This window comes from Elgaria multicarinata, chromosome 22, assembly GCF_023053635.1.
Source record: "Elgaria multicarinata webbii isolate HBS135686 ecotype San Diego chromosome 22, rElgMul1.1.pri, whole genome shotgun sequence".
NCBI classification, from domain to species: Eukaryota; Metazoa; Chordata; class Lepidosauria; order Squamata; family Anguidae; genus Elgaria; species Elgaria multicarinata.
Genome location: NC_086192.1, coordinates 2,411,212 through 2,424,956, shown reverse-complemented (window position 1 = coordinate 2,424,956; position 13,745 = coordinate 2,411,212). Strand labels below are relative to the sequence as shown.

The following is a 13,745-nucleotide window of genomic DNA, read 5'->3' as shown; positions in this document are numbered from 1 at the left end:
AACCTCGCCATTCCTTTTCCCCACCTATGGACTTTCCTCTTGCAAGCTGGCCTGACCCCCAAAATGATCCCGGGAGGGTTTTGCATGCGCCCCGCAGCACATCCGTCATTGGTTTTGTAAGCCCAACGAGGAGCGTGGTGGAACCTGAAAGCCTGCATTGGCCTCAGAGCTACAGCAACTACCCCTAACCTTGTGCCTGCCAGGGGTGTTGGACTGCAAGTCCCATCATCCCCAGGCAGCATGGCCTTTGGGCGTGATGGGAGTTGCAGTCCTAGACATGTTGTGCTTCCCAGAGCCAAGACCTCCAGAAGGTTCAAAAACAACCAGGGAGGGACTGTATCTCAGCAGCAAAGCCCTTGCAGATGCAACACAGATGTAATGCGGTTCTCCATATTCCTAAAACAAAAACATCATTGGCAACAACCCACAAAGCTTGAAGGGGATAATCCTGAGCACAGCCTCCCTCCCCTATATACATGAGATCCATCAATTGCAGCACAATCATGTCTATAAACTTTGTGGTAAGGGTAGTGCCTTGGATACTAGAGTTCTCTCCCACTAGGACAACAGGAGGATGTTGTCACAGCAGAGAGCTAAAGCCTTATGTAGGTTGACATGACCTATCTTGTTCAGGGAGTAAGCAAGGAAGAGAGAGGTTACTTTACTGATTTACTTTATTTCCATAAGCAAATTTGTACCGCACCTCTCCATGGAACAGCGCTTAAGGTGGCTAACAATATGAAATTATGGACTACGATTCCACAGGGGGACAGGAGACAAATTTCTTAAACATCTCCCCTTTCTTTCTCCTAGAAACAAGCAAGTTCCTAGTCCTCATGGAGGAAGAAGAGGAGAAATGTCCGAGGCCCCTTCTGAAAAGTGGCTGATCAATGTTTTCCTGTGGTTTGGGAATGCAGCTTTCGGAGCACCTCCTGACCTGGCCTGCCAGGAAAACCAGAATAAATTATGGGAAATGGGTTAAAAAGCAGAATGAATCCTGCAAGAAGAAGAAGAATGATGCAAATTTGTTTATTTCACATGACACATACCGATCGCAGAATCCAGCACATTCCGGGGCATAAAACTGCACCATTGTTTCCCCTTAAACTGCTGAGCGCATAACGGCTCAGGTGAGGTTTTTCTAGGAGCACATGTTCTCGCTTCCTCCTGAGGGGCGCCGTGGCTAGAAAACCGCACGGACATCTGTCAGAGGCGCGTTAGGCCATGGTTTCCTGAAAGATGTGCAACTGGTATGTGCCATCCGCCCAGAGAAGATGCTTCAACATAGATCCGGAAGGAAAGAGATCTAGAGCGAAAAAGAGGGTTTTTTAGTCCAGGTCCTATGCATCCCGGCGCATGGAAAAACCTACATTTCCTGAAATTACGAACTCATGCACACAGAGAAGTTCATCCAGCAAGATGTAAATGGAGCAAGATGTAAATAGAGCAGGCTGTTCCTTATCACCTCTAACACAGGAAGTCCCAAATTACGTGCCGCAAGGTATTAAAACAAGGAGTCCCAAATACAACATCCACAGGGGCGTTTTCCTGTGATATCTCTGCAAGAGTACGTATTTGGGCCTGGCAATAAATCACCCCTAGGGAGGGTTAATTTGTCCGCCGCCCCTCTGTGCCTATTCAGCAAGTATTATTCAAAGATAGAGTGCTCCTGATCTGGGAGGTTCTTCATGACTAGAAGCCATTGATAGAACTCTGTTGCTCTGTTAATTGGTTTTAAAACCATGCCTAGGTTACCTAAAATCCTGTCTCGCCTGCTATCTTTTTGTGCTGATACAGAAAGCAAACCGGCACCACGGGAGCGTGCGCTCCGGCTTTCCCGGCGCACGTTGGAGAGAGAAAAAATGGGGCTGTACCCAATCTTAATTGAACTTGTATCCCAGTCATTTCAGTGGGTCTATGCTAAAGAAGGGCTCACTTTGGCTACAAAACCAAGGGCCGTATTTACCTGGAGGGCCCAGCTCGCACCCTGGAGCCAAGGCCAGGTAGCTTCTGCCAGCTGGTGACTCTTTTTTTCCTACTGAACTGCTCAAGCATCACGCAGGCACGCACAAAACAGACACAGCGGCTGCTTGCTTCGGCAGAAAAGGTGCAGCCAGCTCATCCCTGGGGCGACGTTACCAGAGATTCACGGAAAAGGTGGCCCTGGAGGTACGCCCTGGGTGCAAATGGTGCTCCGGTGGGATGTACCTCCATGAACAAACAACACTGCTGGCAGGAGCCAAGCTGCCTCCCTCAGCAATCTCATGCCAGGAGAGGGAGGAAAGAACATCTCTATGGTTCTCTTTCCAGCTTTGGGAACAACTCCGGGCTAGTCCCAAAGGCAACTGCTGCAAAAGGGGGATTCACCAAATTTTCAGTTTGATTCCGGGGGTGGGGGGGTGGGTTAAAGACAGTCCTTACGGGGATAGAGGAGGGCATTATTCTTCATAGGGGGCCACCAGTGTCCGCAACTCTTTATGTAAGCACATTTCAAGATCTGAAGGGTGGGGGTGGGGAGAGGGAGGGAGGGAAGGAGGGGAGGAAAATTTCAAGGGAGAATCGTTTTCTTCCAAATTTCCCAAAAATCCCTAGGAGAAAATGTTTCGGATATCTTTAAGCACATCACAACTCTTTGCCCCAAGAGGTTTAGGGCACAATGCTAAGCATGTTTAGAGAGAAAAAAGTCCTACAACTTGCTGGGGAATATTGGGAGTTGTGTGCGTGTGGGGTTTTTTCCTATCTAAACATGCATAGGATTGTAGGACATTTTCTGGTCTAAACATGCATAGGATTGTAGGACATTTTTCTATCCAAACATGCATAAGAACGTAGGACTTTTTTTCTGTCTAACCACGTGCTTTTCCAGTCACAACATGATGACATGATTCTGACACACACACAAACACACATGCCACTGTGCAATAATGAAGAAACCTGATACCAGTATTCTGGTCGAGAAGCACAAATGCAAGCAATCATCAAGGACTTAATATGTTTGTTTGTTTTTTTACAAAAAATCTTAACAGTTATTATTGAAGTTACATAGACTTGCTCTACAGCACAATGGGATGGTATAGCTCTAACGTGGCAGCACAGACTATACACTTCAGACCAGTGTGTGTGCGGTTTTTTTTTTTAACGTTCTGTCATGCAACTCCCTGCAAGTTATATAAAAAAATATGCTTCTTCAGGCTGCTCTCCCCTGATGTACTAGCTTGCTTCTTGCAGGGAGTGCCTCTTCTAAACATTCACTCTGCTGCATTGCCTAAAGCAGGGCCTTGTTTTCTTACATTGTCTAGACTTACACATTCTTTCCCCACTAGTCAACCTCCAGATGTGATGGACTACAACTCCCATCATGCACAGGGAGCACAGGGCTTCGCAATGGCGGAAATGTCAGCAGAACTGTAGAGGTAGCCAGCAGACCGCATGGTAGAGAGGAACAAGCAAATTTGCAGCTTTTGTTTAACATTTACAAGCTCTGGTTCAACTTTTTCCATGGATGGCAATCTTTCCCCCCCCACCACCCCCAGCCCCAAATTGTATCAATGCGCCCCCCCCCCCCCCGTGGTGAAAAAAATATACTGCCCAAAATTTAAGGTCATAAATAAATGGCTTTTGAGCATTTGAATAAAAAAGTGCACCTGGCCCAGTTTCCTGCCTCCGACAGGGGTCAGCTAAAAACTCACAAGCATGGCAGGAGTGCAACCCACCCCGCTCGCCCCCTAGAATCTTTGGTGTGACCCGAGGAGCCCCCTTCCCCACCCCCAGTCCACTTTTACAGGCTCAAAATCACAAGCGGGTGAAAACAGAAAGTTCAGATTCCGGGAATAAATAGCAACACCGGCTCAGGAAATGGTCACTGCGGCTTTCCTGGCAGGGTGAAATCTCCAAAGCTATCGGCTTGCCGTTTCCTCGCCCGCCTCCTGCACCACGGGAGATAAAACTGCCAGCCACCCACGGACCACCTCTATCCCTCCTCTCTGTAAACCGACCGCAGCGGGCTCCGTTTCCGGTTGAACAAACATTGACTCGTTCGGCCGTGCGTTCCCTAAACGGACGGGTCTTGCCCCCAAAGCCTCAGACCCTCGCAAATGAATCAAATCGACCATTACAGGCACAACGCCACGCATGCATTTTATCATTTATTTATTTATTTATTTATTGCATTTCTATACCGCCCAATAGCTGGAGCTCGCTGGGCAGTTCACAAAAATTAAAACCATTCAAAGTATAAAACGACAGTATAAAACCATAATATAAATACAATATAAAAGCTCAACCAGATAAAAACAGCAGCAATGCAGAATTACAAATTTAAAACGCCAAGTTAAAATTTATTTATAGACTGCTAAAATGCTGGGAGAATAAAAAGGTCTTCACCTGGTGTCTAAAAGCATGTAATGTAGGTGCCAAGCGAACCTCCTTAGGGAACAATTTTAAATTGTTTCATTGCTTGCCTTTTTTGGGGTTTTTCTTTTATTTTGCAAGCTGCTTTGAATGACTCCCACAGACAACAAGAGCAGCACCTGCAAGAAACGTTTGCAGAGCGGAGCGCTCTTGTTCAAGGTCCCGGCCAGCCATGCCCACTTCTGCAATATTCCATTCTGTTTTTCCCCTGTGCAACAGTTGGTCAATATTCTGCAGCCACGGGGCTGTTTGAGGGATTTATTTCCCCCCATTTACTTATGTGTGTGTGTTTCCCCCCTCGAAATGTTTTGGGTACATCTGCAAACCTTGAGGTTCCGCAAAGCCTATCGAAGCCACTCGCTTGCCGTGGGTGATGCTGTTTTGGCTACCGGGGGCTTGTAACACGTAACTCTTTTCAACAAACGCTGTTGGATGAAACCGCCTCGAACAGCCCTGACATTTAATAACAAATAATAATAATATATTTATTTCTTACCCACCTCTTCCTCTGGATCGAGGCAGGGAACAACATCAAATATAAAAATACTATAATATATACTATAAAAATTACTCTCGAGTTATGATTAACACCTGTGTAGGAGTCTGATAAACCCTATTGAAAGCTGTCTAATGCATCAACCATGATTTTATCTGCAAACGTATGAGTCAGGGCAGCAGCATTCTCTGAAGGCTCTTTAAGAATTGAAAGTATTCCTTAGGCAACTGTCGCAACGTATGATTTTATGGCACTTTTGTATCTTTCTCTACAGGTGTCGTGGGGAGTTGTACCGGGGTGCCGGGGATCTGAGTTCAAATCCCCACTCAGCCATGAGGCTCACGGGGTGATCTTAGGCCTGTCCCTGCCTCTCAGCCCGACCTACCTCACAGGGTCGTTGTGAGGATGACATGGAGAGGAAGAGGAGGACAGTGTAAGCCGCCTTGCAAAAGCAAAAGAGGCGAGACAGAAATGCAAAAATAAAATAAGAATTATAATAAGAATAATAAATATTAAATGTATTGTCCCTTCTTATAGCAACTGAGAAAAGTGCTGAATAAGAAAACAATGCAGGCTGGTGGCTCCGAGGTCAGTGGGGTGATAAATCCACTCCAGGTTTCATTCAGAACCAGTCAGAACTCTTAAAGAATCTCTCCGAGGTCAGCAGGGCAGCGAATCCACTCTGGGTTTCAGCCAGAACCAGTCAGAACTCTAACAGAGCTCTCCAACTCCTTTGGAGTTCTGACTGGTTCCGACTGAAACTTGGAGCAGATTCGCCACCCCACTGACCTCGGAGCCATCAGCCTCCACTGGAAGAAGAAAAAGTATAAGAATGATCAAACCAACGGATTGTCTCTTTTTATAGCCCCTGAGCAAAGGCCCAAATAATATCAGGCCGAAACATGCTGGGCTTCTTAAAGAAGAATCCAGTACCTGGATAATAGTTCTTTCTCTCTGGATCTATTTTGGCTGCTTCCCAGTTTTTCTCAAAGCCTCCAGATGTGTTGGAACATGGCCCCTGTGCCACAGCGCAACACATGTGGAATGACATACAGAGAGCACCAGATACCGGGAAAGGCTCCAGAACAGGATGTACATAATTTAGTCCTCCTGTGCCCAGCTGGAGCGGGGAAGCAGGCATTTTACACTTCTTCACAGAAAACAGCAAAGGTCCGGGTTCAAATCCTGCCTCAAGACACGAAGCTCACTGGGCGATCGTGGGCCGGTCATCCTCACCTCTAACCCCACAGGGCAGATTGGGCGGGTGTGGCAAATCTGGCCACTGTTGCACGACCCTTGCCGTCACGTCCAGGCTGGACTACTGCAGCCTGTTTCACTCAGGGCTGCCCTCAAAGACTGTTCGGGAACTCCAGCTGGGCCCCAATGCTGCAGCAAGAATGCTGCCCAGGGAGACGGGATTAGAACACCGTCCAGAGCACATTGGGGTGTTATTTTTACACCCGCACCATTTCCGGAACCCCACCCAAAGCGCCAGTTCTTATCTTTAAAGCCCAAAATGATTTTAAAATTGCATCGAAGTGGCCGTCGGAGCTGTGCCGTTCAGCACCCAACATGTAAAGAGCCACGGGTGCCAGGATTTGGGAACAGCTTATTGCGCAGCCTGGAGCCGGCGCATTTGCACCCACGCACGTGAGACCCCACTCACGAAAGCCAGGGAAGCTGCTGAGCTCCTGGGAGATTCTACAGAAGCTGCAGCGGATCTGGGTTTTGAATTACAGCAGGAAACGGCCCTGCCAAGAGGGCTTTCAGCTAATTAAAAAGAGAAAGGGAGGGAGGCAAGGAGACACAGAAAGGAGGCAGGAGTCACGCGGAAGCATAAAGATTTAAGACACAGGTCAACCGCTTCAGCAGAAACCGCCCTCCTCAAACACACAGCTGACAGCACCAGCGGGAATCGGGCAGCGCGAAAGAGGCCTTTGGGTAAACACGCTCACTCCACAAAGGAACCGTTGTCTGCAGAGCTCCGGGGGAGACGGGCTCCCGTCCGTTGAGTTTACACAGAGTTCTGCTGGGATTGGGAGCGGCGGGGCCATTTGCAGCCTTCCACTTTTTTGGCCTCCAGGCCCCATCATCCCCGGCCAAACACAGCCAATGGCGCAGGATGATGGGAGCTGTCGGAGGGCCCAACAGTCGCAAGCCACAGCGTCCCAGACACCTGCAGAAGCTCAAAAACTGGTCAAGAGGCGACGTGAAAATTAAGTTGCTAGTCTTTATGGCTTCCAAGATTTGGTCATCCCTCATCTAATGTGTTCTCCCTAGCCGAAGGTAGAAGCACCCAATCTCCTGCCCTACACACAAATAAAGATGTATTTATTTTTAAAAAAATATTAGGAGGATCCTAGGCAAAAACGTTTGTTTCGACCCTAAAATTGCAGGTTCACATGTGTCTTTTCCCGTTATTTAGTATCCCCGCTTGCATGTGTGAATGGGCCGCTGCTAACATGCACAGGCAGGACAATAAGAGCAGAGAAATCCAGTCATGTGCACGCATGTGTCAACCTGGCAACTGGCTGCTGAATCCGTGAGTGGGCTGCCTTGACATGGCAACAGCCAGGTTTTATTTGCTGCTGCTGCTGTTTCTTCACACACACACACGAAGCCCCTCAATGCTACAAACTCCTCAGCAGACAAACACATATCCATGAATCAGACACATCTTCTGCATACACCTAAACTTTGGAAATCCCAGTCCTAAAGTAGACTAAATAATAATAATAATAATAATAATAATAATAATAATAATAATAATAATAAATAAATAAATAAATAAATAACCACAACCAAATCCTATCCTCCTGTGGTGGTGAGGGAGCAGGCAAAACAATCACAAAACCCAGCATTAAATTGTTAAGGACAAAACCACAAATGTGGAGACCGTCACAGCAGACGAAAGAACCTCACAAACAGGGGGAAGTTATATTAGCCAAATAACTGCGGGAACAAAAGCCGGGAAATCTTAACAAGGTGGTGGAGAAATCCTCAGCTGGAGGCTGACCTTGGAAGGCGCACGGGCGTGATCTATTGGAGACTTTGCTCCCCTTGCAACCAAGAAAGTCGTAAAACTCTTCGCCCAGCCCAAGGCCACCCATTCAAATTTATTTTATTTTTAAGGCGAAACCTCGCCGGTCCAAACTGGACGCGCGCCCATTGCTCCAGGAACTCTTGGGCTCCGTCAGCTTCAAAGGCTCCCCCGGGACCCCAGGCGAAGCAGCAGTGGCTATGCAGCAGACGGTGCCGAACCAACGGAATCGATCCCAGGGCCTGGGAAGCCCATCTTATTATCAGGGTTAATTTAGCCCCGAGAGGTGAACTCTCGCTCAGCCACGAGCGTCTCATGCCAAAGGATCCCAACTCTGTCCAAAGGCTTACCAGGGTGTCAAAACTGCATCTCCATTGCCCAGGGCCGCGTGCCGGAAATGTCTCAAGAAACAGGAGCCAAAGGTGTCTCTGAGCATGTGCAGAGGGGGCTCTAATCTTCCCCCAACCCTCTGAGAATAGAGCAGAGTTCGGTGACATGAGGCCTACCAGATGTTTTGGTTCCTCAGGCTTTCCTTGGTCTGGAACTGAATTCATCATGCCGCTCCGTCTTTCCGCTCCTTGCAGGGCTTTTATCGAAACCAGAATTGTTTTAAGGTGGCATTTTTAATATTGTATTTTAAATGTGATTTTATTAGGGATTTTATTACATTTAGGTTAGGGATTTTATTATATTTCGTGGCATATAAATATCACAAATGGAGAAATAAATACAAGGCCCATCAGCCCCAGCCAGCATAGCCAATGGTGATGGATGATGGGAGTTGTAGGACAAAATATCTTAAGACGCACAAACTGGATTAAGGGGGCGGGGCTTCTAAATTGAGAGGGCAAACAACCGTTTGTGGGCCGACATTAAACAGGACAAAAGGCATTTCTTGGGGTGGTCACCTGCGAAAATAACCTCTCGCCAGGAGGTAGCCTTCATTGGCTGGGTGCGGTCCAGATGTGTTGGACTACAACTCCCATCACTTCCAGGGAATGATGGGAATTGTCATCCAACACATCTAGACCACACAAGTTTGTGGGAGGGTGCCATAAGGAAAGAGACATTTAACCAGGAAGGCATGAGAGAGATTTGCAAAATTATGGGGTGGTTAGTTCAAAGGAAACTATTCCTACCCCCCCCTCCTCACACACACACAATTCATCCAAACCTCCAGGATACACAGGCAGATCCAGTCCCCTTAGCATCCAGGCCCATTAGGGTACCTGAGACCACCTCCTCTGCCCAGCAGTAAAAAAAATACAATCAGTGTGGTGTAGTGGTTAGAGCGTTGGACTGGGATTTGGAAGATGCGGGTTCGAGTCCCTGTTTTGGTCGTGGAGCTCACTGGGGCGACTTTGGGCCAGTCACGGATCCTCAGCCCAACCTTCCTCGGATAAAACGGAGGGGAGCAAGAGGATCATCCGAGCGGTTCCAGTGGTTCCTCCTGGACTTGCAGGGTCAACCCACGAAGTGGAACGGCAGGAGATTCAGGCCATCAATGTGGATGACTTTAAAAGGGGGTTGGATCAATTCCTGGAGGAGAAGGCGATCCGTGGCTACTAGCCCTGATGGCTGTGTGCGACCTCCAGGATCCGAGGCAGTAAGCCCGTGTGCACCAGTTGCTGGGGAACATGGGCGGGAGGGTGCTGTTGCACCGTGTCCTGCTTGTGGGTCCCTGGTTGACAGCTGCTTGGCTACTGTGTGAACAGATGGACCAAATATGCCTTCTGTCTGACACCAAAAATCTGCGGCCTGAGGCAGTGGAACGGCCCATCTGCAAGATGCGTTTGAAATCGATGCCTTGCTGTTGGGTTACATTTCGGGTATTGTTTTTATTTGACGCTTACTGTATCGTAAGTGGCATTTTACGGTTTTAACCGCTGCGGACTGCCCAGAGAGTTTCAGCTTCGGGGTGGTACAGAAATGTAAAACATTATTAAGATAAAACAATTGGTAGGAAGATCAGGGTAAAAGGAAGCACTGGCCACCCCACAACACATGGGAAAAGATGACTGAAGTTTAGAGGACTAGGTTAAACAACTGGCATCTCCAGTTTTAAAACTTCAGGGGGGTCGGAATTGTGAACCGCCCAGAGAGCTTCAGCTATTAGGCTTCATAAAAATGTAATAAATAAATAAATAGCTGAAAGAGCAGGGAATGAGAATAGCCTGGCAGTCATGAGTGGTGGCGGCATAAGGCATCACTCACTGGCACGAGGCATGGGGACAGCTCCTCGCTCGGATGACTTTTTAAGGGACCGAGGCTATGCATAATCTCGTCATCATGTTTTTCCCCTCTACCCTCCCTGTGCCTTTTTCCTTGCATGTCGTGCCTTTTTTGATATCAAGCCCTGCCGGGCAGGGGCCGTCCTCTTTTGCAAACTGTTCGCAAGCTGCTCCAGGGGGATTTGGGGGCTGAGGACTGGGGTTAAGAAAATACTTTAAAGGTGCAATCCCAGGCATTTTAAGACCAAAAAAAAAAAAAGAAGTCCTACAACGCCCAGCAATTCCCAGCATCCCCCAGAGTTGTAGGGATTTCCCCCCACCCCGTCGAAACATGCCTAGGATTGCGCCCTTAATTGATTATAACGCCGGTTCAATGGAGCCTCCACCTCTAGGAGCAGTCTACCCCAAAGCGCTGCCAATCAAAAGACAAGAACCCAGCTCTTTCTCTCAGCATTTGGGAAACGGGGGGGGATGTGGGAGCGCTGAACCCCACCTCCTCGTTCTGCCCCGGCACCTACCTACTGACGAGGCATCCTCGTGGTCGGAGCTGTTGCAACTCCAGTCGCTGTTTCTTTCTCCTCCTCCTCCTCCTCCTCCTGTGTTGGGGTCGCTGCTGCAGCCGGGAGACTCCGGCCGCCGGCGCTCGGGCTCGGGCGACCTCCAGCCGTCGGGGAGGTCCCGAGGGACCCGGGGCCGCCTCCAGCCCCGAGGGGGCGGCGGGGGAGCCAGCCCGGAGCCGGGAGCAGGCAGGAGCCGGAGCCCTCCCGAGGAGCCGCGGGGCGGGGGCGCGACACGCTCGGGCGCCGGGGCAGGTCCGGGCGCCCCGGGCGTCTCCATGGGCGCCCTGGGCGCGCCGGGGCCCGAGCGCTGCCCGTCTCCGTCCCCCGCGCCGCTTCCTCTCCGCCGCTCCAGCGCCGCCTCCAAGTAGACCACTTTGAACTTCTCCTCGGCCAGGGCCCGCTGGAGCCGCTGCAGGGTCCGCCGGCACCGGCCCAGCTCCTGCTCCATGGCTCCCACCGAGTCCAGGCGCAGCGGCGGCGGCGGCGGCGCCGCGCCTCCCGGGAATTCGCGCCGCCAGTGCCGCTCGAAGTCCGCCGCCGGCGCCTCGCCCTCCTCCGGGTCCCCCATGGCTGGCTGGAGGGGCGGGGGGGCCCGGGGGGCTCGGATCGGGGCCTCCCAAGGCTAGGGAGGGGGGAACCGAGCCCCAAAACGGTGCCGGGGAGGAGGGGGGGTCCGCGGCCGTGCGCCCAAAAACCCACCCCCGAAATTGAAAACTTTCCGGCCGCGCTCGGCCTCGGGGCGCTTCCGCTCTTGGCGCGGCGGCGGGGCGGGGCGGGGCGGCCCTCTCCCCGGCTGCAAGGATCCGCCTTCCTCGGCCCGGCAGGCGGGGCTGGCTGCTAAGGACGCCCGGCAGGGCCGCGATCCGAGGCAGCGCGTACCTGCCCGGAGGCTTTCTTCGCGCCTGGGGGCCAGGGTCTTACTGCGAGTAATACACGTGCGGAGAACAGCGCCGACGCGGGTTTCCTCGCAAGGAAGACCCGCCCGCCTCCGCGGCAGAGCCCACCTGTTACATGAGGCTTACCCCCGTGTAACGGGTCGGATCGCAGCCCTCAGGCCTCGTCCGGCCTTCTTCCCTCAACCCTGGCGGCCCTCTAGATATTGAGGACTACAACTCCCATAACCCATGGCTGTGGCTGATGGGGTGTGTAGTTCTAAATCTCCTTCAATCTTCCTCAGCTGGTAACCTTCTATCCTGTGGAAGGGAGTTCCCTAAGTTTATGGGAGTTTGTGAGGGGAGGGGAAGAAACATTCTTCCACTCCAAGGGAAGGGGGGAAATGTGAGAACCCCTAAATGAAAGATTTCCTCACCCGCCATACTTTTATCAACTTTACCCTCAGTTGCTTTGATTTCTTTTCTACCTAAAGATTTGTGCATTTCATTTATTCGATTTATGAGTTGCACAGTACACAGAGCTCTAGGAGCGATGCACATAATAAAAGTGAAAATAAAACTCACGAAAACACACACATAATAAAACACATTAAGGGAAAAATCCCACACATGTTTAGACAGGAAAGAAAGTCCTACAACCGGGGACTTTTTCTTATCTAAACATGCATAAGTTTGCATCTTAAAGGTATTGGTGTGTTTTTTAAGATTCCCCAACTCTGATCCAAACTAGCCCTTAATTCGAACCCAGGGCCACCTAGCTCAATCCACATCCCGCTCTCTATCCATCAGTTAAATGCACAGGCTCCGAACTGTAAAACTTTCGCACATTCACAAACCCCGGATCTGGGCCAGAAGGGCCCGTCTCTATGACCCTCGCCTACTCAGAAGTGTGTTTTGTTTGCTTGCTAAAAGATTTTTATACATACACGCCTCACCGCCGATACGAAGGCAGCCACGACAGCCTGCGCTAAAAGCAAGCGTAAACAACCCACGACGAAGCAATGCTGCTGAGACAGCAACTATAAAAACCACTTCCAAAAATATAGGCTGAGTTCGGACGGCACGCTAACCAACTGGGGGAGCAGAGGGGCAATAGGAACAGAATGGGAAACGACCATTGATTGGCGTGTCGTCCGAACTCAGCCATAGAAATGCATCCGTTGCTCTCATAGCTCCGCCCATAACCGCTTGCTGCCCCTTCTTCCTGTATGGTGCGCCGTCTTTTTCTCTTCCTATGCGCCCACCTTAATGCCTTAGGTGTTGAAACTCTTTCCAACGGCAGGCTGAATTCAGCTTTGGAGTCGCCTGACCCATAAAATATATCAGCATATTATAGCTTTAAAGTTCGTATGGTCTTAGGAGAAGCCTTTTAACCTTTTAGAATGGAGGGGGAAAACTGGCAGAAAAGCAGGCCAGGAGGGAAAGGGGCGGGACCAAAGTTAGGGGGCGAGGCCACCTGAGAAGACCCAGAGGGTCGGACCGAGACTGCAGGTGAGTTGGATGTGCCCCGTGCAACACCCTGCCTCAGCCTAATCGAAATAACCCAGACGTCTCTTTCCCTACATCTGCTTGCCATGTTTCCCTCTCCAAATTTGGAAGCTCCTTGGGGCAGAAACTCACAGTCGGGTACAGCTCCCATTTCAACCTACCGCTGAGAAGACCCTGCCTGCCCCTGTCCATCCGTCAGATCTATCTGCCTCCCCTTCCTCACCTGCCAGGCTGCCTCTGAACTTCCGGACGGCTTCCCATGGGTGTCCTCCACCCGGACAGACTTTTGGGCGAGGGGGGTTGTCGGCACAGGTGATTGGGGGATCCTTCTTAAATCCAGGCCATGAGGACCGGACGCCCCTCTTGCAGTCTGTCTTTTTTCTTTCCCGCTGGGATGAAGCCGCTTTGAAACAGAGCCCAACTGCGGAGGAGAATCCCTCACCGGATTATTCTGCAGTCCCCTGGGGCAAGGGGCCAGTATCCCCCCGGGCCGTTCCACCGCAACGGTCAGATTTTACTCCTCAAGCCATCTGCACAGTCTCCTCCGGCTGCTGCGACGCTCCGGCCACACGGCGGCTGGGTCAAAAACAAATCCACCTTTTTTTGTGTAATGCCATTTAAGAAACG

General features: G+C 50.5%; 1 protein-coding gene across 2 annotated transcripts in view; it reads right to left on the bottom strand.

Annotated features, from left to right (window-relative positions):
* Nucleotides 1-13,401, bottom strand: part of ABR (ABR activator of RhoGEF and GTPase) — a 90,406-nt gene extending 77,005 nt beyond the window's left edge. The window contains exon 1 of one of the 2 annotated variants that reach the window (XM_063146450.1): nucleotides 13,342-13,401. The gene's annotated coding sequence lies outside the window, so the exon portion shown is untranslated. Of the gene's footprint in view, nucleotides 1-10,695; nucleotides 10,830-13,341 lie in introns of those variants that run through there. The other variant, XM_063146449.1, reaches the window with a different exon arrangement.
* Between the last annotated feature and the right edge of the window lie 344 nt (nucleotides 13,402-13,745).